The sequence below is a fragment of the Schistocerca gregaria genome, chromosome 3 (genome assembly GCF_023897955.1).
Source record: "Schistocerca gregaria isolate iqSchGreg1 chromosome 3, iqSchGreg1.2, whole genome shotgun sequence".
Taxonomy (NCBI): Eukaryota; Metazoa; Arthropoda; class Insecta; order Orthoptera; family Acrididae; genus Schistocerca; species Schistocerca gregaria.
In genome coordinates this window covers 791354945-791377627 of record NC_064922.1, presented here as the reverse complement: position 1 = coordinate 791377627, position 22683 = coordinate 791354945, and positions in this window count along the sequence as shown.

The window sequence follows — 22683 nt, the reverse complement described above, 5'->3', positions numbered from 1 at the left end:
CATTGGTGATTCTTCCGCCTTTAGGGGCAATTTCCCACCCCTAGGACAAGAGAGTGCCCTGAACCTCTATGCGCTCCTCCGCCCTCTTTGACAAAGCCGTTGGCAGAATGAGGCTGACTTCTTATGCCGGAAGTCTTCGGCCGCCAATGCTGACAATTTATCAAAATCTAGGTCGTGCCGGGGATCGAACTCGGGACCGAAAACGTTTTGATTAGGAATCAAAGACGCTACCCCTAGACCACGGGTAAGTCTACCCTAGAACTTAGAACTACTTAAACCTAACTAAGCTAAGGACATCACACACACCCATGCCCGAGGCAGGATTCGAACCTGCGACCATAGCAGCCCCGCGGTTCCGGACTGCAGCGCCAGAACCGCACGGCCACAGCGGCCGGCGAAGCAGGGTTTCCGATCTCATTTTCCTTCTCCGTCACCCATAGACTTTTGTATCACTATCACAGAAACATTCTGTATATCACTTAAAATTCTTTTTCAGGAAAAGTAATTTTTCTTCCAGCGATTCACTTCCTTTCCTTAGGAATCTACCAAATACTCGACAGAATGAACCAGCAGCCTACAACCGCGACATAAAATTTGTATATTGATCTCACTTATTTCTTCATTCATACTAGCGACACGAAGCATCGAAACCCTCAGAAGGTCAGAATAGATGTTTTGTAAACGTCTCTTCTCAGAAAATATCCTAAGAAATACAAGCACTCATAACAAGCAAACAAGTATTACAAATGGCGAAAAACGAGCAACATGCTTTGCGCACAAGTATATAATTCACGAGCTGGCTAACAATGGCTTGTTACCTTCCATGATATAATTAAATAAATGTTTGGTGTGTGTGACTGGAGAGCGGAGGCTGGAAGTATCGTACAATAATTGTCGAATGAACGGCCCCTGCAAATAAAGACAAGTAGGTACTCAGTGTTACAGGTCATAATTAAGCACAAACAGTGTAAACGTAATTGATTTTAAGAGAGTCACTTAGCGTAAGAGTAGGAAGCGTTTTTGGATGGTAGGAGCTATTTTCTCCCCCCGCCCCCCCCCCTCACCCTAACTCCGAGAAGTGGGATACGACTACAAGACTGTCAAAATTGTCAATAACACGGTGCAAGCAATAACGGCATCTCTGGCATTAGCGGTCTTCAGTGTCATACATTACTACTGTCACGTTTTAAATTATAATTCCGATTATTGTTTTAAAATTTATAATATAAAATATTGCACAGACTATTTAAATCCAAAGCACAGTGATTAGTTTACGCTATACTTGAAGTTTTGTAACAGTCCTCGTTGTCGCAAGTACCTTTGGCTTCTCTTACTATTATTCGCTGATTAGCGTTGTTGTTACGGACTTTCGTGTAGTGTGAATGTTACGACTACGGTAGTTACAGTCGGTCTCCTTCTAAGTTTCATATCATTGCCTTAGTAACTACGATGCCAGTTCAGCAAATTTATATATTTTCTCGACACGTTTCAGAAGCTCTTATTGGAAACTGTAATTCCAGTGTGTTACGTGGTGCGGCAGGATTTATTTAGATGCACTACGCCAGCTTGGCTAGTTGATGTATCGTGTGTTAGCACCGTTCAGTACATTAGCCACCGGTCATTTTCTGGTATGCTCTGACGTATGCCGCTGACATAGCTGTTTACCGTCATAAATCAAGTGCGAGCTCCTAGTTCATTATTTTGGCAACTGCCGTGCAGTATTATATATATACACCATCCCCCAAACATTTTACAGCCGGATGTTATGTGACGTATTTTCTGTAAAACACTGCACTCATATCTGCTGCTGCTATTTGCAACAGTGGAGTGTTCATCAGTGTATTGTAGATACTTTCCCGAGGCAATGATAAAATCCTATGTTTCAGAATACACCTGCTCTAAGACCAACCTCTTCTAAAAAGAATGTAGTTTGTGGGACATATTTTCTCTAAAAGCATTCAGTGTCTACAGGGTGGGCGAAAAGTTCCCCTACCCCCTAGTATCCAATGCTAACAGATTTGGTTTGTTGTAGCACGAGTACCTGCTTACGTCTACAATATATCGGCATGTTCCCCAACATGTTATAGACATATTTTCCTACACTCTCATTTTCTTGACATATTTTTGAGCATGTCCGGTGTTTTCGTACGAAATGCATCCTCAACGGCATTGCGCAGTTCTTCGTTTCTAGCGTACGAGGTGCAGATACATGTCCCTTAATGACTGCCCATAACGAGCTATTAAGTGTGGTGAGGTCAGGAGTTGCTGGTGGCCATTTCAAGGGAGATGGTTTTGCTGCTCATCTTCCTGCAAAGTGTTCATTTAGGAACTCGCACACTGCAACAGCTTAGTGAGAAGACGCTCCGTCTTGATGTAACCGTATATGTTGTGAGCCCTTTTACTCTAGATGAGTTATTAACTATATTTATAATATGTGTAAATAATTCGTGCCATTCACAATCCCTTCAAAAAGTACTGTCCAAGCAGATGTTGTGATGTCATTATTACGTGAAGCGGGTTCCCTTCTAACTCGACAGTATTGCGAGAATTATCTTTGACCCAAAAGAGAAAATTTCTAGTGAAACGTCCGAAACGTCCCCTTAGAAAAAATTATGAACTACTGTGCTGATAAACCACTTACGTTATTTGATTTTCAAACAGCTGAGCGAAATTGGACGTACTCAGACATTTATTTCTCTCTGTACTTATTCTGATCAACGCTAAAGTAACACACAATATTTTTAGCGCAATGCAGTCTGACTTTTAATAATCCCTACAAAAAAATGGCCTGACTAACAATAACCTATGCCTTTCATGAATCCAAAAAATGGTTCAAATGGCTCTGAGCCCTATGGGACTCAACTGCTGTGGACATTAGCCCCCTAGAACTTAGAACTACTTAAACCTAACTAACCTAAGGACATCACACACATCCATGCCCGAGGCAGGATTCGAACCTACGACCGTCGCAGTCGCACGGTTCCAGACTGCGCGCCTAGAACCGCGAGACCACTGCGGCCGGCTTTCATGAATCACTTACCTCACAAACATCTTCATTACTCGAACTACTGCAATACAGCGAGCGCAAATACTGCCAGCTAAATAAAAGATTCTAACTACTGAAGGCACTAACTACTGATAGGCATAGTTAGCAAATTAAATATTTTTATAGAGAACAAACAATGTATTTACCTTGATAGTGTTCAAAAGTCATTATATCAGTTCATGGCACCCAGTCTTACAAATTTACTGTCTCTGATGGACACACGTCCAGATCATCCGCTCTCAAAACCCCGCCATCTCTCTCCCCACATCCACCACTGCTGGCGGCTCACCTCCAACTGCGCAACGCTACGCGCTGTTTACATCCAACTGCCCAACACTACAATAGCGAATATTACAAAGCTAACCAGCCACAGACTGCACACAACACAGCCAGTGATTTTCACACAGAGCGCTACGTGGCGTTACCACTAAGAAAACCTAAACAGCCTACTTACACTAGCATCTGGGCTGCGATAAGTGGCATGTTCATCTGGAAATATATCCTTTGCCAGGTTCACTATATTTTGAGTTAACAAAATGTGGCACCCTAAAAGGCACCAATTCTGGTATCCGTCCGATAACTCGTTTACGAACGTATGTCGGAAAGGTCTGACCTTAAGGTCTTTCTCTTTGTGATCTCGCGTTGTTGCCTTCGGTACACCGAATTCTGAAGCATGTTTACGTGACCCCTTCATAGGAGATAGTTCAGCCGCAGGAGGGACTCCAGCACATGTTTCTTCCCGAGTCTTCTACCTTCCATTCCGTGGAATATCTTTAACACTACCAAAAGCAAACGCACAAGTGCACCTCAGTAGTGTAACTATGACCGCTCACATCTGTCAGGGCTAAAAATTAAAATTTGACTGCGACTGCCAAAACATGTAAACATGTTGATTACAACAACTGATGCGAAGTAACATAACTGCCAACCTGCATAGCAGCATACATTTTGCAAAGGTAACAAATTGATTTTCGAAAGAAAATAGCCGGCAACTGAAAACTTTATTGCTATGTTGATTTTGAAACTGATTGCATTACATGAGGTCAATATATAATTTTTAATAATAATTAATAATACTAATAATTACTATAACTAAAAATCACAGCCTCTCCTACAAATAAAAATTTTGAAAAAGTGTACGACACGCAGTAACGTCCGTAACATCCGTGCAACACAAATCATTGGGTTGTATTAATGTGGCTGAAATTCGCGCGTGCTTTGGGGCAATACATTTTCCGTCCCTTACACGATGCATTTTGCATTCTAACTTAGAGTGGAAAATGTTATGTCTTTGTTTTCGAATTTGATCTAATCAGTACACGTGATGATTACTATCCATTTTTGAGGTATCCATCTGTAAATTCAATGACTTGCAAAACAGTCTCTCTCACTCGCGAAATTCAGCATTTTTAATTTTATTTTGAATATTCTTGTTCTATGATGCCTCGAAGCGATATTAAACGGTTTAATCCGAAGCTTGTGTTTATCCATGAAAACCAAACTTGTGTATATTACTTTTTCAAACACTGTACTGCATTTACCATAGGTTTGTTTCTTGCAAATTCACTGTTTGCACCGCCGGCCGGAGTGGCCGAGCGGTTCTAGGCGCTTCAGTCTGGAACCGCGCAACCGCTACAGTCGCAGGTTCCAATCCTGCCTCGGGCATGGATGTGTGTGATGTCCTTAGGTTATTTAGGTTTAAGTAGTTCTAAGTTCTAGGGGACTGATGACCTCAGATGTTGAGTCCCATAGTGCTCAGAGCCATTTTTGAACTGTTTGCACCACTTCCTTTGTTCATGAATTCGAGCAGGTGTTCCATATCTCCATACATGAATACTTAAAATTTGCTTCATAAAATGTCCTCTAGTCTATTAAGTTATATTACATTCTGCTCGGGTGCTGCGCAATATAAATAAGCAACACACGTAGTTATCTCCCATAAGGACTTAACAGTACTTCAGGTAAGACAGTGATAGAGGCGGCTTCGTCGGAACTTATTTCTTCCATCACACGAGCTCCTAGTTTTTAAATGAGAAACATATTTGTTAATTCAAAATTTTCCCGGCGAAATGAGTCTTTAAAAATATTTGTGGTCTGCAACCGGCTGCAAGTCCGAAATTTGTTTAAAAGAGAAACGTATTTATCCTGCAGGAAATGTTTTGCCCTTTCTATATGCTAAAGCTTTCCTTCCGACGATCGTTTCTTCTTAGTTTTATTACGCTTGTAGGCGGTATAGAACGGTGTTTGGTGTCAGTGATTTTATTCAATTCTCATCTGTGTTACTTCGGAGTGATCTACACCCCCTTTCTTTTTTGCTACGCTTTGCGAAAGCTTTATCATCTCTCGGAAATTCGTAACATATTGTTAAACTCTATCAAACTCTGCTTGCTACACACAATCACTCCCAAACCGACTACCATTTCTTCTATCAGTAGATAGTCCCCCCCCCCCCCCCCCCCCGCCATCAGATGCCTTCAATGTATTCATTCCATCAACCTATTCCATTCTCTCCTCTTCATTTAAAAGTTCAGTATCTCCTGCGCTCATAAACTAACATCTTTTAATTTCACCGAGTGTTGCTTTGTATTTTTCTCATGCCGAATCCGTCCTTCCGATGATCATTTCTTTCCCGACTTCTTCACAATTTACTGCATTGCTCTTTTTGCACAGAGCACAACTTAATCATTGCTAACACTTGGTTCAAGAATCATAAAAGAAGGTTGCATACTTGGAAGACGCCTAGAGATACTGGCAGATTTCAGATAGACAGAGATTTAGGAACCAGGTTTTACATTGTAAGACATTTCCAGGGGCAGATGTGGAATCTGACCACAATCTATTGGTTATGAACTGTAGATTAAAACTGAAGAAACTGCAAAAAGGTGGGAATTTAAGGAGATGGGAAATAGATAAACTGACTAAACCAGAGGTTGTACAGAGTTTCTGGGAGAGCCTAAGGGAACAATTGACAGAACTGGGGGAAAGAAATACAGTAGAAGAATGGGTAGCTATGAGGGATGAAATAGTGAAGGCAGCAGAGGATCAAATAGGTAACAATATGACTGCTAGTAGAAAACCTTGGGTAACAGAAGAAATATTGAATTTAATTGATGAAAGGAGAAAATATAAAAATGCAGCAAATGAAGCAGGCAAAAAGAAATACAAAAGTCTCAAAAATGAGATTGACAGGAAGTGCAAAATGGCCAAGCAGGGATGGCTAGAGGATAAATGTAAGGATATAGAGGCTTATCTCACTAGGGGTAAGATAGATACTGCCTACAGGAAAATTAAAGAGACCTTTGGAGAAAGGAGAACCACTTGTACGAATATCAAGAGCTCAGATGGAAACCCAGTTCTAAGCAAAGAAGGGAAAGCAGAAAATTGGAAGGAATATATAGAGAGTCTATACAAGGGCGATGTACATGAGGGCAATATTATGGAAATGGAAGAAGATGTAGATGAAGATGAAATGGGTGATATGATATTGCGTCAAGAGTTTGACAGAGCACTGAAAGACCTAAGTCGAAACAAGGCCCCGGGAGTAGACAACATTCTGTTAGAACTACTGACGGCCTTGGGAGAGCCAGTCCTGACAAAACTCTACCATCTGGTGAGCAAGATGTATGAGACAGGCGAAATTCCCTCAGACTTCAAGAAGAATATAATAATTCCAATCCCAAAGAAAGCAGGTGTTGACAGATGTGAAAATTACCGAACTATCAGTTTAATAAGTCACGGCTGCAAAATAGTAACACGAATTCTTTTCAGACGAATGGAGAAACTAGTAGAAGCCGCCTTTGGGGAAGATCAGTTTGGATTCCGTAGAAATATTGGAACACGTGAGGCAATACTGAATCTACGGCTTATCTTAGAAGCTAGATTAAGGAAGTGCAAACCTACGTTTCTAGCCTTTGTAGAGTTAAGGAAAGCTTTCGACAGTGTTGACTGGAATACTCTATTTCAAATTCTGAAGATGGCAGGGGTAAAATATAGGGAGCGGAAGGCTATTTACAATTTGCATAGGAACCAGATGGCAGTTATAAGAGTTAAGGGGCATGAAAGGGAAGCAGTGGTTGAGAAGGGAGTGAGACAGGGTTGTAGCCTCTCCCCGATGTTATTAATCTGTATATTGAGCAAGCAGCAAAGGAAACAAAAGAAAAATTCGGCGTAGGTATTAAAATCCATGAAGAAGAAATAAAAACTTTGAGGTTCGCCGATGACATTGTAACTCTGTCAGAGACAGCAAAGGACTTGGAAGAGCAGTTGAATGGAAAGGATATAAGATGAACATCAACAAAAGCAAAACGACGATAATGGAATGTAGTCGAATTAAGTCGGATGATGCTGAGGGAATTACATTAGGCAATAAGACACTTAAAGTAGTAAAGGAGTTTTGCTATTTGTGGAGTAAAATAACTGATGATAGTCGAAGTAGAGAGGATATAAAATGTAGACTGGCAATGGCAAGGAAAGCGTTTCTGAAGAAGAGAAATTTGTTAACATCGTTATATTTTTAAGTGTCAGGAAGTCGTTTCTGAGAGTATTTGTATGGAGTGTAGCCATGTATGGAAGTGAAACATGGACGATAAATAGTTTGGACAAGAAGAGAATAGAAGCTTTCGAAATGTGGTGCTACAGAAGAATGCTGAGGATTAGATGGTTCAAATGGCTCTGAGCACTATGGGACTTAACATCTAAGGTCATCAGTCCCCTAGAACTTAGAAATACTTAAACCTAACTAACCTAAGGACATCACACACATCAATGCGCGAGGCAGGATTCGAACCTGCGACCGTTGCGGTCGCTCGGTTTCAGAGTGTAGCGCCTGAAGATTAGATGAATAGATCACATAACTAATGAGGAGGTGTTGAATAGGATTGGGGAGAAAAGAAGTTTGTGGCACAACTTGACTAGAAGAAGGGATCGGTTGGTAGGACATGTTTTGAGGCATCAAGAGATCACCAATTTAGTATTGGAGGGCAGCGTGGAGGGTAAAAATCGTAGAGGGAGACCAAGAGATTAATACACCAAGCAGATTCAGAACGATGTAGGTTGCAGTATGCACTGGGAGATGAAGAAGCTTGCACAGTATAGAGTAGCATGGAGAGCTGCATCAAACCAGTCTCAGGACTGAAGACTACAACAACAACAACGCTCTTTGGCTCTGAAGAACTTCCTTATTCTTATTCCTAAGTGATTTATATTGCTAAATTCCTGTCGTTTCGTGAACAGTTTAATGCTTCTTTATTGCGTCGATCAATTGAAGTATTTCTTCAGTTACGCAACGTTTGATCGTAGTCGCTTTCCTTATACCTGTGTTTGTCCGTCTAACTTCTGTGACTGCCCTTTTTTCAGATGTCCACTGCCCTTCAAGTGAACCACCTGTTGTGGTATTCGTTATCCCAGGCCTTTTCCAAGAGCACCTCCTTTTCTCGTATTTCTGAACTGCGTATTCATCATTACTAATTGAATTTTGTTGTAGTACTTAGTTAATTTTTCTCCTCTCCCATTCCTACTACCAAGCTCATATTCTTCCATAAATCTTTCTTGTATTCCTTTCCCTCTTACTGCTTACCAGAACTCCATGTCTGTTACATTATCATCTCTTTGTACATGTTAAATTACTGATTCAATATACTCCATGCTTTCTCTACATATTTCATCGTCTAAATTGCGGCGTGAGCATGTATACCTGACCTATTGTTGGCGGCGTTGGTTTTTCGTCGATTCTGATGTGAACAAGCCTGTCACTGATCTGTTCAGTAACTCAATACCTTCCCTCTCCCAATCATGATGAATCCCTCTCACATCACACTATTATCTGCTGCTGTTGGTATTGACCTATATTCATCTGGCCAGACATCCTTATCTTCTTTCCATTTCTCTTTACTGGCCCTCGTTGTATCTAGGTTGAGTTTTTCCAATTCTCTTTTCAGATTTTTCTTCCCTGTCACTTTGAGACTTACCACATTCCACAGTCAGATTCGTAGAATGTTGCCCTTTCGTTCGCTATTCAACTGTTTTACGTGGTTACCTCCTCTTTGGAATTCCACTCCCGGGCCGGCCTGTGTGGCTGAGTGGTTCTAGACGCTTCACTCAGGAACCGCGCTACCGCTATTGTCGCAGTTTCGAATCCTTCCTCGGGCATGGATGTGTGTGATGTCCTTAGGTTAGTTAGGTTTAAATAGTTCTAAGTTCTATGGGACTGATGACCTCACATGTTAAGTCCCATAGTGCTCAGAGCCATTTGAACCATTTTTCCTCTCCCGGAGATGCAAATTGGGGACTAATCCAAAATCTGTTGCCAGTGACGAAATGTGGTGGTTTCCTCATGCCGCTGATAATTGCAGATCCTAGGCTCTTCCAGGACAGGTTCCCAACCCAAGAGAAAGGTTGCTCTGAAACTCTGTCCGCTCCTTTTCAACAAGGCTCTTGGCAGAACGAGGGAAGTCGTTGGGTGCCACTGATGATTTTTATTTAAAATTGATACAGTGCAATGACTGGGTCCGAACCCAGCACCTAATCCGACGTGACTAGTAGTAAAAGTCATCTAGACAGTTTTAATTTATAAGAATACATCTTGAATAAGTTAGATCCTATACAAATAGGATGATTAAACACACATTTTCACCTAATGATTTTTATTAAAAATTAATATTGTGCAACGACTGGGTTCGAACCCAGCACCTAAGACGATGTGATTACTAGTCAAAGTTATTTAGACCATTTTAATTTATAAGAATATATCTTGAATAAGTTAGTTGCTATACAAATGAGATGATTAATTACACATTTTTACCAATTCAGGGAGCTATCTCCAATTACCGTTCTTAGTCGCCTGAGCGGCCGGTATAGTTTCGGAATTCTTATTTGATGCCTTGAACTAATTTCAACTGGAGAAAATTTTGCTGTCTTGCTTCGTCAGTTCATGCAGAGCCAGATGCAATTCGCATCTGTAATTACGTGGACGAGTGTGATGAGATTCTGTGCAGTGTCATGTTGCATTCATGTTGCTGTGAATTAGTGCAGAATCAACTAAAGGCGCAGAGTCCATTTCTGTGGAATAGTATGAAAGCTTATCAGCGTTAATAACCGACGGGCGGATGGCCAACACCCACGGTGTCTTACGTTGTCCGTTTGTAAGCTTTTTATGTAATTTATCTATATATGAAATACTGAATATTCTTTCTTCGAAAACTTTCTCTTCATGTAACGTGTTCTTGAGATGTATTCAACCACTGAGCAAAACTGTCTGTTCGTTGGACCTGTACTGCACTTGTCAACAGTGTCGTCAAAAAAGATTTTATTATTAATAAAATGCTGAAATACTGCATTTGAAATAATGAAAATGAATCAAATTAAGTCACAAAAGAAACTGACTCTGCACTCACTGGAAACTATTTAATTGAAACTCAGTACTGAAGTACGTTATTAAACATGAAGTGCAATGTCTGACTTGAATATATCCACAAAAGAAAATACCGGTCTGTTATTTAAGATTACTTTCACTGTGCACAGTAAATTAATCTGTTTACGTAGCACAACACCAGTTTGCTCACAAAAATACGAAGTAAAATCTGCCCTGAAAGGAAACCAACTTACATCTTGGTCAGCATGCTATTTTGTATCTGGCGTATAGGTGTTCTCGAAGGAAAATTGAAATAAGCAGATGCAGCAGCTATAGGAAAGCAGTCGACTGACAATTACACTTTTCTTTGTTTTTCAGGAACAATCCGTGGCGACGTGTGGCGCAAGGTGCAGTGCACACAAGACAAAATATTTAAAACTTTTCTTAGAATGATGTAGGAGAGATTTTCTTTAAAGAAAAGCGGTGTTGAAAAATTAAACTCTGATTATTGTAAAAAAAAAAAGACTGTACAACTTGAGAAGATTCTATCAATTAAGAAATTCAAGCCGGCCGTTGTGGCCGAGCGGTTCTAGGAGCTTCAGTCCTTAACAGCGCTGCTGCTACGGCCGCAGGTTCGAATCCTCCCTCAGGAGTGGATGTGTGTGATGTCCTTAGGTTAGTTAGGTCTAAGTAGCTCTAAGTTTAGGAGACCGATGACCTCAGATATTAAGTCCCATAGTGCTCAGAGTCCTTTGAACCATTTGAACGAAATTCATTCATTGCAAAAATTACAGACATTTAAACCAGATGTGTTACTTCTGACTTCTGATCATGAATATTAGTAGTTCACTAAACGATAATGATTTCTTTCACTTAATGCTTCTGACAAACAAACAGTTCAAGGTTGCGCGTGAGTTTGTTACCTTGAAATGTTCCTCCAAAAATCTTCTCCATGCCTACAGTCAAGAAAATATTTTATCAAACAAGCTTCTATCTCCATAATAAAGTATTGCAGATATTTTCTCCCAGATTCACATATACCAGATCTCCTTCTCTAAAACTGGTGCTCGCTACTATGCATCTGATAAGAATGTCCTAATGCTTCGCAGCTGACTGGCGACTAAGCACACCACAGATTACATTAAACACAGATTCAAGGATCTTATCCACTACTAGTGCAGATAGCTTATGGATCTTTCTCAGTACGGTTAAAGTGAAATTTTTACAGTGTCAAAAACTTACGAAAACCTTATAACTTTTGGAGGTACTGTGGAGAAGCACGTTAGGGAGCACAGTCTGGTTATGAGGAAATGAACGTCACTGCCTTGCTGCCCAAGTACTGGAGATTTTCCCACCAGCATAAATCAAAGCGAAAGAGTACAGGTATAAGGCCATCCTGCAAATGTGTGAGAGCAACTATGGCCCCGGAGGTGGCAGCCCAGTTACAACATGTAAAACATGTCACTGACGCATTAATGAAATGTAAAATATGCTTCCAGGAAACAAAATCTCCATGGAGTCACTCTTCGTTGAAGTTAACAAGGAAATGGAACAATGATGGTGCAAATAGTACAGTCTTCCATAAGACAACACAAATTCCACAGTAGCATCAGAATACAAGGGATTTGCAATATGCCACAAAACTTTAGCAAAGTACAGATCTGAAGCAATTTGACGCTTGGTGTATGATCTGGCAGTTGACGCTAAACGGTTTGACACTTGATGTGGCATCTGACGCTATGCATCATGAAGCTTGTCGTAGTCTATGCTTATAAGATGGTCTCCTTCACCTCATCTATCCAGCGAACCTTCTACTTCCTCTTCTCTGTCTTCCCTGAGGATGGTACATCAAGATCTTCTTTCGCCATCAGTCATCTGTCATTCGCGTTACGTATTCCTAGTATGTTACTTGTCCTTCTTCTACTCTGTATGTTCTGCTTCTGTTGAGCCTGCGTCATTTCCCTAATCGTTGCATTGTTGCATTTCTTAAGTGGTCTTGCCGAGATATTTTATGTGTTCTTCTGAGATAGTCCATTTCTACAACTCTAAATTTGATTTCATTTTTTCCAGTGAGCTCCCAGCATTCGCAACTATAAGTTCTTACACGCTCTACAATACTTCTATAAAGAATCTTCTTTACTTTCAACTTATCTCAGAAGATCATTACAGAATGTGAGGCTTATGGATTGCCATTTTCCCACAGGCTACTCGTTATTATATTTTCCAGTTACTTAGTCCATCTTCTGACAGGATGCCCCCCAAATATTTAAATATGCTGCCCCTCAACTATTATGCTCCCTGCATTTTCTCCACAGTGCAGGTAGTCAGACATTTGAAAATTTGCTTTCAATTATCACATCTCATATTCTTTGTATAGTTTTATTGCCATAAAGCAATTATCAGCCTATTCACTAATCACCACTGACTGATTGCGAAGAGCAAGTTGTGCGTACACTCATCCTTTCTTCTGGATACTCATTCTTTCATATTTCCTACTCCACAGGTCTAAGGCTTTCTGGGTACATTTTGAACAATGTGCGAGACATGCTGCTTCGATCCTTTAACAATTTTGAAAGAATTTGATGACATTTTATTCCTCGTCTTGATTACATATTTTGGGAACTTTTGTGGGTTTCATACACGTCTTTTAAAGACCGCTCACCCTCAGGACTCCCAACAGTCTCTTCAGCGACCTTGCGACTTGCGTCTTCTCGAGAAAACATTAAGTGGCTGCTCGCATTCATTTCCAGCCTCTTTACCATTAGTTGTTTTAAAGTAAAAATGTTGCCGTTACAGGATTTTCGCTTCCGGAATCCAATTTACTCTTGAACATCCATCAACATCGACATCCTATTTTTTTAGGAACCGACAATACAACCTACCAACAGATTTTTGCTGCTGACTCCGCGATAATTTACCATACTATCTCACTACCTTCCTTATAAACTGCACTTAGATATGCCAATTTTTATTCCTTGGTCAATTCTTCTCCCTCTATATTCCCATGAGATACTCGCCACACGCTTCATTAATTCTTTAAATCTAGAATTTCCAGTATCTTGTCCCATTTCACTAGGTCGAAGTCCTTTTCTAGATCCCCCAAGGACCAACTCAACTCTGTTCATTTTTTCTTTCCCCAATCATTCTAGTTATCCCAATAGTATCTCTTATATCAGTTCCTTTTCTGAAACCAAATTGTATCTAATGCTTTCGTAAAATTATCAAACGAAAAGTCAAATTGAAACGTTCCAAGTACGAGGGTGTGCTGATAAGTAATGCCTCCAAATTTTTAATGTGAAATCTCTTGAAGTTTTTTAAAGAAAACAAACGTTATTAACATTCTACATCATTACTCTTGATGTCTCCATATTTATTTCTGAACTAAGTCAACCTGGAGAGGAACACGTTTCTCCCAACGACAGACTATTTTCTTGATACCGTCAATGTAATATGTTTGTTGACGGAGCCACAACCTCACTATCAAAATTAATCTTCTCCGCTGTCACAGTCAGGTATCCGATGGGGTTCTTTAAATTCTGGAAACACGAAAATCGGATGGGGCCAAGTTGGGATTGTATGGAGGATGACCGATGACAGTGAAATCAAGGCGTCTGATTGTTGCAGATGTCTCAGCTGTCGTGTGTGGTCTGGCATTGTCAATTCTAAATCTGATTACACCAAGCTGTTTGTCACGCACCGACATAGTTACGTCACACGCCATCACGTTGCACGTTAAATTCGGAGTCCTCTAGTGGGGGAGGGCTGCAGAGATGTACAATGTTTGCGAGGTTTGTTTTATTTAAGGGGGGTAAGACATCTACAGGTCGATTTGGAGCAGGAGAAGCACCACAGGACATTTTAATTTCCACTGTCTATACTTTTACAAATAAATTCATAAGACTTTGTCAGCATGACCAGGAAGGATTCAGAATTCACACTCATAGCAGTGGAAGTTCGAAAACATAACGAAATGGTTTCTCTTACGTGTGAAATTTCATCATTTTTTTCACTTACTAATGGTAGTATTTGTTGTTATAGGTACACTTTTCTTCATAAGTAAGAGAGATTCTTCTATGAATTTTGCACAGCATAAAAACCATAATTGAAGGTGTATGAAACTCTAGAGTTTTCCAAATCTGCTAAAAACTGTGGTAGAAATTGAGATAGTTAAGTATAAAATTAGTGTTCTTTCTGAACATGAAGTTTAAAATATAACAGTTCATTCATTTTTTCGTAAATTAAATAAATTCTAGAGTCTCACACACCTGTGAGTATGCTATGTACGCTGTGCAAAATTCATCGAAGAATCTCTGTAACTTATGAAGAAAAGTGTACCTATAACAACAAATGCAGCCATTAGTAAGTGAAAAAAAAATGATGAAATTTCACACGTAAAAAAATTTATTTTGTTATGTTTTCGAACTTCCACTGCAATGAGTGTGAATCCTGAATCTTTCCTGCTGATGCTGACAAAGTTTTATGAATTTATTTGTAAAAGTATCGACACTGGAAATTAAAATGTCCTGTGGTGCCTCTCCTGCTCCAAGTCGGCCCCTCTGACGTCCTACCCCCCTCAAAAAGCTGTAAGAATTTTAATATAAAAAATTCGGAGACATTATTTTTCAGCACGGCCTCGTAATAAACTGTAATGAGTTAATGGGTACAATATAATATAACACTACATTTAAATGCTACTAAACGTACCTAAACCTTTAACGCGATTTAAATCTCAACGGTAATTAATTCACGTGATTTACCTTTTCCAGTCCCTCCTCTTAATATTGGATTTAATGAACTTGGTCCACTTGCTTTAGACATATGTCCGCAAAGGGAAGCGGCACTATATTTGATACCACTGGCGGAACGCAGATGACGTGTCGGGAATGACTTGGTGGGCACACGCGCGAGAGAGAAGATTTTGTTTTGGAGGTCGCTGCGAGGCAGACGGCCCGACACTGGCCCGGCGCGCTGCGTGTGTGTGTGTGTGTGTGTGTGTGTGTGCTCGTGTACGTGTGAGTGTGCTGGCCAGACGGCGCCACCCCACTCCGCCCCCGCTACCCTCCCATAAATCATCCGCCTCCCCTGTCAGGCGGCTCTCCCCCGACAAAAACACACGCGCAGGCGCGCCGCTGCGCCGTGACGTCGTCCGGAACACTGCAGCGCGGCCGGCCTCGCCCGTCCACCGGCCCCTGCCTGCCTCGCGTCCCCGCTGCTCCGTCCAGCTCGCTAATGGTATCATCAGTGTGCCCTTACTTTCAAGTCTGTCGATAGTAATATTTCATTATTTGCTACGCTTGCCTCGTGTTAAATTTTATTGGCTAGCAGTGTGCGCTCGGAGATACATAAACGGTCGAAATCTCCACAATTCACCAGGCCACTCACCATAGTAATCAAACATTTCTAAGATTTTGCTGTACTTAATGGTAATACTTCAGTGGTAATACCTTTCTCCGACATCATCTTCTGATGCAGCTGTTTGGTCGTCTCCAAATACCGGGTGATCAAAAAGTCAGTATAATTTTGGAAACTGAATAAACCACTGAATAATGTAGATAGAGAGGTACAAATTGACACACATGGGGTTTTATTAGAACCAAAACAATACAAAAGTTCAAAAAATGTCCGAAAGATAGCGCTTCATTTGATCAGAATAGCAATACTGAGCATAACAAAGTAAGACATAGCAAAGATTACGTTCTTTGCAGGAAATGCTCAATATGTCCACCATCACTCCTCAACAATAGCTGTAGTCGCTGAATAATGTTGTGAACAGCACTGTAAAGCATGTCCGGAGTTATGGTGAGGTATTGGTGTCGGATGTTGTCTTTCACCATCCCTAGAGATGTCGGTCGATCACGATACACTTGCGACTTCAGGTAACCCCAAAGCCAATAATCGCACGGGCTGAGGTCTGGGGACCTGAGAGGCCAGGCATGGCGGAAGTGGCGGCTGAGCACACGATCATCACCAAACGACGCGTGCAAGAAATTTCACGCGTCTAGCAATATGGTATGCAGCGCCGTCCTGCGTAAACAGCAGGTGTTTCTCAGCCAGGCTGGGGATGATGCGATTCTGTAACATATCGGTGTATCTCTCACCCGTCAGGGTAGCAGTCACTGACGTTTTGCTGCCCAGCGTCATCCATCGGACATTTTGTGAACTTTGTTTTTTTTTTTGTTCTAATAAAACACCATGTCATTCCAAGCATGTGTGTCAATTTTTACGTGTCTATCTACATTATTCAGTGGTTTATTAAGTTTTCAAATTTATACTGACTTTTTGATCACCCAGTATTTCACACACAACGTTCTTCAGTTATGTTCACGAATGTTGCTCCTACGTTTACATGTTAAATAAAGTGTCTGCATGCAGTAGTTTTTAAATAATTTACGTTCTTTTATTCATATGGTTCAATAATTGTCAACCTGTGTATGTGCCTAGGTGCCGAACGCTAGAGTTCGTGGTGGTGAAGTGATTAGCATTCGAGCGACACAACGGTTCGACTGTCGCTCAAACTTTAATATTACTGTTTTCTCCATCACTGTACGTATTGTTTAATTTATATGACGTTTGAGAGGTAATGTAACGAAAAATAAACAGCATATTTTCATGAAATTTCAGCTTGTGTTTTCCAAGTATGTAGGAAATATACGATCCCGCAACGTGTGATCTCGAGAGCACATTCGACGAGCAATTGAACATTAGTCTTGTGGTCTGGCATATCGTGACTTATTATATCACTGATTGTGGATAACGTCATTCGCATTGTTATTTATCGAGGTTTGACTTCAGAATTCCAAGCCTGTCCCTCGTCTTTGAAAATTTAATTTAAAATAGTAAATAATCAAATAACGTATGAGATTCACTACAACTTCGTAAAAATGTTCGTTGGGTTTTGGTTTTCATTATATTACTTCTCAAACGTTATATAAATTAAATAATGTGACCAATGGTGAAAAAAATGCATTAAAGAGCATGTTAGCATAATTCGAATCGTCGCCCCGTCCACGGTTCTGATGCTACGCGCGAACGCTAACCATTCTTTTTTTTTAATTTTCCTTCATGGGATCAGGTCGTGGGCTGGCCTAGGCAGAGAGGGCAGGGATCGCAACCCGAGGCCTGGCCACAATGTCTCCTCCCTCACTTCTCTCGGGATGTGGTCCAAGCTATGAATTTTTTTTCATTTTTTAAAAATTTTATTTGAGGTTTTTTGTGGCTATTGATTTTTTCTTATACACGTGAAAAACACAACCTACGGAAACTAAAGGTGCCATTAAACACACCTAAACACAAATACGGCTCCCATTACCAAAAGAAAAAGAAACGGGGCCCTCCAACGGCCACGTTGGTGTGTATGCAGGTCGTGTTCTCGCTAACTTAAAAACGATGTAGAGTCCCCTGGATTCACCAGGTATGAATGTAAGTCCCCGAACGTTGAGCTATCTTCTCATTTCACTTCTCATACACAGAACATCCCAGATGGCCGTAGGGTTCGTGAATAACGAACCCGAGTAACTGGAAAAATGGTTCAAATGGCTCTGAGCACTGTGGGACTTAACATCTGAGGTCATCAGTCCCCTAGAGCTTAGAACTAATAAAACCTAATTAACCTCAGAACATCACACACATCCATGCCCGAGGCAGGATTCGAACCTGCGAACGTAGCGGTCGCGCGGTTCCAGACTGTAGCGCCTAGAACCGCTCGGCCACCCCGGTCGGCAGTAACTGGAAAAACAAGTTCTATATTTCACATGTCGCCGCAAGATCACATGCTGCTCTTGCAGTATGTTCCAGAAGTCTATGACGTTCTTGTCATCGGTGCGATACAGATAATAGGTCGCCATTTCCTTTATCCACTTTACGGCGTTTTTCCTGGCGGTGGGAGAGTATTCTTTGTCCGGGTAAAGAAGGTCATCTGCTTTGATGGCTGTGTGCGTCGTACGCAGTAAAATGGCCAGCGTTTTCCTCGCTAGACGCCAACAATCGCTTGCCTTACCACAAACGAAACCGTGCTCGTCGCAGTCGACGACAACGCAATGGGAGCATACCGGCGTGTCGACCAGGTGAATAGAGCGCAGTCATTGACGGTTCGGGAATTTTCCGTCCACCGCGACGTACCACAACGCACGTACCTCTGTAGGGAGAGAGGGAAGATGAACCGCTCTCCATATTCTCTGCTACTATATCGCCGGATTCTTCTGTTCGACCACATTGTGAGATTGTTGCTCAAGGAAGCTTCGGTATACGTCTTTCGGTGTGGGCCAGGTCTCCGGCAAACTGTCCTGAACGTAACTGTAACCAATGAAAAAGTCTCGAAGGTGTGCGAGCTGTGCCGTGATGTGGTCTAGATTTGCTGGTGGACAAAGCCAATGGCGAGCCACTTCGTTGATCACAGCGCTCATTGACGTGCTCGGTACTCCAATAGCGTTGCATCGTGCTAAGAAATAACCCACGAGCACTGTGCTGTTGTGTGGCATCTGGCTGATAGTGTGGCAAGGTCATTTGCACCGTCAGTGACGTGGGGTCGGGGGCCATACTCGCCGACTCTACGGGCAACGGCCTGTCATGCGCGTCGCCTCCCTCGCTCCGTAGTGCTTCCACGTGCATCGTATGCAGAGATGTCATTTGCTGTGACGCGCTGGGTATCCAGACATTCAGTTCGGACATGTCCTTCCTGCCCACAGCCAAAGCCGGTCTCCGGTTGACCATCGTTATCCTGATAGCCACCAATTGTCATATAACTTGGTATGTGCTTCGAGACTTCCGTTCTTATTTGGAGCACTCCGATGAACACGGGATACGCCTCTAAGCTGGTGCACTTCTCCGTAGTATGATTAAGGACCGTGCCACAGGGCGAAGTGCTGCGATAACCATGTACACGGAAACTTCGAACGGAAGTTCGAATGCACGTACCGCTCTCACGCCGAGACCGGCATGATCAACAGAGACCACGTTCACGTTCCCTTCGGCGTGACAGAAACGGTAACAGTCGGAGTATAGAAGATTGAGACTGTCGCACGGTGCCTCGTCTATGAGTTTTACGTATATGGTTCAAATGGCTCTGAGTGCTATGGGACTCAACATCTGAGTCCCCTAGAACTTAGACCTACTTAAACCTAATTAACCTAAGGACGTCATACACATCCATGCCCGAGACAGAACTCGAACCTGCGACTGTAGCGGTCTCGCGGTTCCAGACTGAATTACGTATATGACGCTGGCCACTATTGATAGGTGAATTCCTATCAGCTCCCGGAGGTCTAGTTTCACCTCTCCGCACATGAAACGTTCGATTTCGTATGCTTTTGGTCTTGTGTATTGTGCGTCGAACGTGAACTTGTCACTCGCCTTCTCGTAAGAAAGAGCCATCGTGATCTGCAGTAATCAATACACTGCTGTGCGAAGCCTGGCAGATGTAAACAAAGCTCGCGCTAAGCGGGCCGTGGCCGGTGCGCTAGGCACGTTCGAGCCGCTACAACGCCGAAGACTGACTATTTCAGTCGGACTTGCACACTGTGACTTACTACGTTACTGATCGTGAATAACGCCTTTCGCATCATCATCAAGCGATGGTTCACTTGGGCTTTCCATGGCTGTCTCTTATCCTTGAAAATTTAGTTGCAAATAGGAAATAGTCAAATAACATATGAAATTCGCTACGACTTCATTAGAATGCACGTGGGTTTTTGTTTTTCGTTATATTACCTCTCAAATGTCATACAAATTAAATAAAGTGATCATCGATGAAAAAAATATACATTAAAGTTTTTTTTTTAGTGTGATTCGAACCGTCGCGCTATGCGCGAACCCTAACATTTTTTTTTTGTCTCATTTGTTTCCTTATTGGTCGTTGCATTTGTCCGCGGCGGACGTCCCATGACACCTGTTCAAGTTCGTCGTCGATCCGGTCACTCAGTTTTTTTATTACAGACAGCAGCTAACCTTCTGCCCGAACATGCTGAGCTACTGTGCCGGCACCACTTCACCACAATGGCTTCTTAAGGCCTTTCGCACAGATACATCAGTTACATAATAGACGCATAAGACTTGTCTTGGAATTTTCTCGCAATTACCAAGGTAGCGGCCCTTACTACTTGGACATTATGTTGTTTTAATGGCCTACCGAAGCTGTACAGCGTTTGAAGCAAATGCGTGATTCCAGTGTCGGGGCCTCCTCTTGTCAGTGCCGTACGTCAGGTTTGACGGCACACAGTGTTGAACTTTCGAAACACAGCGTAAGCTCAGTTTTTTAAGCCCTAGTTAGCATACGAAAACCACACTATGGCATTTTCACCCTATTTCTTACGTCTTGCATCCAGTCATCCTCTTCAATTGCTTTAGAACATTGTTAATGTCTACCATTTTCTGTATTACATATTAGTTATCGCAGTGTCCTCCAGAGACATGAAACACCGCCACAAACAGAGGGCGCCATAGGACAAGGTCAGCCTCCACAGGTGCTCAACGTGCGACAGAGGGCGCACAAAACCCGGACTGGTTATGCTTCCGTCCTTCATCAGCAAACAGTTCTCACCAGATGACGACATAAGCTGACTCCCGGCTCTGCGCAGTCGGTTAGATGGATAGCGTCAACACAGTGCCTCAGGACAGCAGCGGAAAGTCTACACTAACCGCTCATAAAAAAAAGTCACCGGACATTGTACTAGTTATATTCAGAGCTACACCAGTGCTCTGACATTCGAGAGTGCAGTGAACTTTGAGCTACATTGTCTCTAATCATCTTCACAATAAAGCTACATAATTTATAGATTCGTTCAATAAATTGTTGTAAATTATTGCTAATCTGTGTGGTCACAGTTTCTGTTATAGTTTGCCTGAACGTATTAGGCCTTGTGACGAGGCCGTGATGTTACCACGTGCAAACAAGTCACCTCAGCAACAACAGTGGTAGAAGCTTCTCTTCCTGTCACATTTATGCTTGAAAGTCAAGATTATGAATTGAATACGACAGTTATACATCGTTTTTCTCTTATAATAATTAATGTTGGCGAACTTCCAGCATGCTGAAATAGCTGTGGGTCAGCAATTTCGGTTAATCAGTACAATGAAAAACCAGTCAAAGTTGTAAATTTCACTTCGTTAATCACTCGATAGCTAGTTTCGTGCCGGGACCCATTTTCAACTCATCGTAACATGCTCAGAAATGGGATTTTCGAAAATGATAAAACTGTTTAAAACCATGCAAACGAGCAATTACTGCGCATCCAGACAACAGGTGCGCTGTAATTGTTCGTTTGCAAATTTTTACATAGTTATAGCATTTTTGGAAATGCCAATTTTGACTATGTTACGATGATTAGAAAATGGGTCCCGGCCAGAAACTGGTCATCGTGTAAATAAAAAAAGTGACATTTGAACTTTGACTGGTGTTTCGTTGTACTAATTAATGTTGAGGCTTCTCGCAGTGCCTGCTCTTGTCGGATTACCAGAAGTATTTTTCGTCATTAAGAGCCTTCTTGCAGGAATCCTATTCCGTTCCTAATTTTTTTGCTGTCCTCACGTAGTTTTACAAACGCCGTTGTGTTCTTCTATGTAGCACCGTAAGCTGAACCAATACCATGTTTCTCAAAGCTTGTTCAAAAAGACTTTACTGAAACTGATTCGAATGGCGTCTTTAGATTTAAGACAAATTGATAACAGGCTGCATCATTTGCTGAACACTTTTGCTACTTGATATCGGCTCATCGTGCGTTACCCACTTCTAAATATCTAACTTCTTCCTTTACGAGACTAAAATCTATCGCTTACACTTGAATGATTAAAAAGGAATTCACTACAATTTGTAACTGTTATCTTGCCTGCAGTCAGAGTATGCGTGGTGACCAGTCTAAACAAGAGACAGATATTCAGCTTTAACATGATGATCTCTTAGCTGATTTTCCCGTTGCAGGCCATTACTTCTCGGAGCGCTGCATAAAATGACCAACGAAATGTGTCAGTGGTTCAACGCTGCTATAAAGTATCTTCAATACTTTGGGATGCCATGTGCTTTTATTAACTAAAAGAGTACCAACAACCGAAATTGTTCATAACATGCTTTTACCATGAGAATTAACTGCCCTTTGATAAGTTCTAAATATTGATCCAAAATTTTAGTGAGGGCTGGGATTTTAGCAACTGGCGAGGATGAGCTAAATAGCATTTATTAAGGCAGACATTTGCGACAGTAAAATTGGAGGCTATAGTGGAGATTTCGACGTGGCTGCTGGACCACCAGCTTAGGAAGGCGACACTATGCACCACCGATTCCCTAGTAATGACCCACCAG